Consider the following 3,315-nt stretch of genomic DNA (forward strand, 5'->3'; position numbering starts at 1 on the left):
TATATATATATATACATGTATATATAGAGAGGTATATAGATAGATAAAATGTGTATATATATAAATATTACATATATATAAATATATATTCCTCCCTATCCCTCTCCCTCTCTCTCTCTCTCTCTCTCTCTCTCTCTCTCTCTCTCTCTCTCTCTCTCTCTCTCTCTCTCTCTCTCTCTCTCTCTCTCTCTCTCTCTCTCTCTCTCTCTCTTGCACTTCTTTATTTTTCTTCTATACTTGGCACTTTCGCTTTATCAGAAGGGTCTTCCTGCAACCACATATCATCAAACTGTTAAAATTCACAGACGAAGTTAACAACTCTCGCCCTATTACCATACTACCTAAACTGTCCAAAGTACTGAAGAAAATTAGAGCAGACCAATCAACGGCACTTCTGGAGCTGATGGCCTACTATCCAAGACACAACAATATTTTAGATGTAAGCTGTCTCTTGAAACCGGCCACAAATAAAAAGTTTGATAATGTAGGCATCAACCAAACAAACTTGCTTACATCGTGTTATCTATCCAAATATACTAATCAATAATTCAAACAAATCAGATTTTCTTTATAACCAAAGAAGTTAAAATCCTCAAAACAAAATAGAGAAGTTATGACAAGTAGCCCCTAAATTAACACACAAATCCCCTGAAACTACATCTTTTAGTAAATACGCCATTTGATAAAATATGTTATGGCTATCCATTAAATAAAATGAAGAGCCATACCATAATGTAGTCTTAACATCCAACTCTAATTTGACAACTGCCTCTAATCTAACACCCACAAACATAAAACTCAACAAAGCCCCTAAAATTTCAGCAGAATTCCAAGCAAACTGACCGTCCCTTACAGCATGAACTGCAAGGGCTTCATTACTTACTCTTGGTGTGGAGGCTGGTAGTTGTGCACCTGCAGGAACGCCAGCAGTGAGGGGGGCGTTGGTTCGAACAATAGCGTGGAATGAAGCCAGGACTCTAAGCCAGCACGCCGGGTCTCTAAAACCTTGGAGGTTGTGTTACGCAGACGTTTCGGGGGGAATTCGGCAGTGGGATAGGCCTTGCGGAGCTGAAAATTCCATGAAAAGAATGAAAGAAGAATCATTATGGACACCACTTTACAAATAAAACACTCTTACAACATTAATTAACAAAAAAAAAAAAAAGGCTGTATTATTCAAAATCTATAATACCTGCAGTTCAGTCACAATTAAAAAATATTTGTTTTCTGTGCAACAGCTGTACAAAATCAATGAATTTATTGGGTCCCCATCCCCCATTTCTCAACTTTTTCTTTTTTTAAGGCGCATACATCACACAAACAAATTGACAACACAAAAGAATAACATAAAGCACAATATTTCCATCCAAATTGCACTTTCTATCAGCATATTTCTCCACTTGGAATTTAACTCAACCACCATAGATGGTCTGTCCCCTGCAGTTTTTTTCTTTTCTTTATATACAGATGGCTCCTCATGTGCTCAGCCAGGAAGGAGTCTATTTGCAGGCCCTAGTGACTGATCTGATTTCCCCATTCCTTGAATGGGCGGGAAAATGTGTTTTTCTTTTAAATACAATCAATAATATCAATAGTTATTATTGTTATGATTATTATTATTTTTTTTTTTATCTTGGTAACATATAAAACAACAATATAATACCAAAAAAAATCCAAAAGTCAAGGAAAAGCGTAAACAGGTGAGATAGGTAGGACTAATAACTGACTCCTTTGTGATTAAGCACTTGTAGAGCCATCTATGTGTGAATACAATAAATAAAACTTATATTACAGTGGGCATGGCATGTATTCTTGCCCTCCATGCCAATTGGATTAAATAAAGAAATGTGCACTCTGAGAGGCCTGCATCCCATACAAACAATAAAAATATACAAATAACAAGTCAATATAATCATATTTAAATCTATAGATAAACTGGTTAATGCAGTCACAGCTTCCAACAAGAAGCCTTATTATTTCTAGTCATCTCACCTTTCCAAAATACTCTATGTTACAGTTTGCTTCCAGATCTGACTTTGAATTGCTTTTTCTCTGCTGAAATTTCCTACTCAGAATTTTAAAAATGTAGTATATATATCTTAATATTTACATAAAGGAATGTGCTCCTTGGAGGATCTTTACACATATACTAAAAAGTTATAGAATCCTTTTCTTATGAACTTGTTGACAGAACATGTAAATTAGCATCTTGTAAATCACAGATGAGTATAATAACCCAAAAATTCTACTGCTCATACTGCTATGAAAAATCCCCATAAACGGTACAAAACATAAACCTCTAGAAATCCTATAAATATCCAACTGCAACAAATTTTCATCAAATACAAAGAAGAGATACAACAATATAAGGCACCCTGCTCACTTCAAATTCACTACAGTTCTGGCGGGTTGACTAATCTGATACAGGAAATTATGCTCCTGATAAGATTATCAATTTACACTTGTTTGTGATTGGCTGTTATGAACAATTGGAGGATCTGCACATTTTGTAAGTTCACATAAAAAAGAGGCTGCTTAACTGATAAAAGTAGAGGGGTAAACACAAACTGACAGAAGACAGACAGTTCCTGTTCACAAACAGATAGGACTGTATTCACAGACATGCAGAAAGAAAGAGATAAAGACGAATGGTTGAAGAGGAAAACTGGTTAATATATGCATATATAACAAAGACAACATTAATGTATACATACATATGGAAGTATTCACAATACACACGTACTTATATACAATACAAATAAAAGTAAGACTATGATATGTTACCAACCATACTGCATCAGCCTTACAGACTAATCGAAAATTCTGTCTTATGAGGAAATAAAACATTATCTATAGAAGTTTGGCCTCTATAAAAAAATTGTCATAGAACATAACAATCAAGTATAAGGTAGTGATAGATGCAATAGATGGGTCACTCAAGCTAAAGGGTAATAAATCCCATTTGCTAGCTGTATCATAGAATTATTATGTCTCAAATACTTTTTAAAGCCAAATTCTCCTAAGACACACTCTTCACTCTAAACAGACACTTATATCACAAAGAACTAACCATTTCTCACACGCAAACAGCCACATACCATATGTGCTCCAATCCCCACACACTCCAAACAGTCACAACCTTGCATACTCTTCAAAGCCACTCTCACATATCCTAAAGAGACACTTCCTTCATGCTGTACATAGCTACTCACCCCACAATTACCAAAGCCACTCTCTCAAGTAACTATCACTTAGCCACTTTCCCTTACTCTACACAGCCACTTACTTCCTTACACTAGACACAGTCACCCATTC

This window comes from Penaeus chinensis, chromosome 35 (assembly GCF_019202785.1).
Source record: "Penaeus chinensis breed Huanghai No. 1 chromosome 35, ASM1920278v2, whole genome shotgun sequence".
Lineage (NCBI taxonomy): Eukaryota > Metazoa > Arthropoda > Malacostraca > Decapoda > Penaeidae > Penaeus > Penaeus chinensis.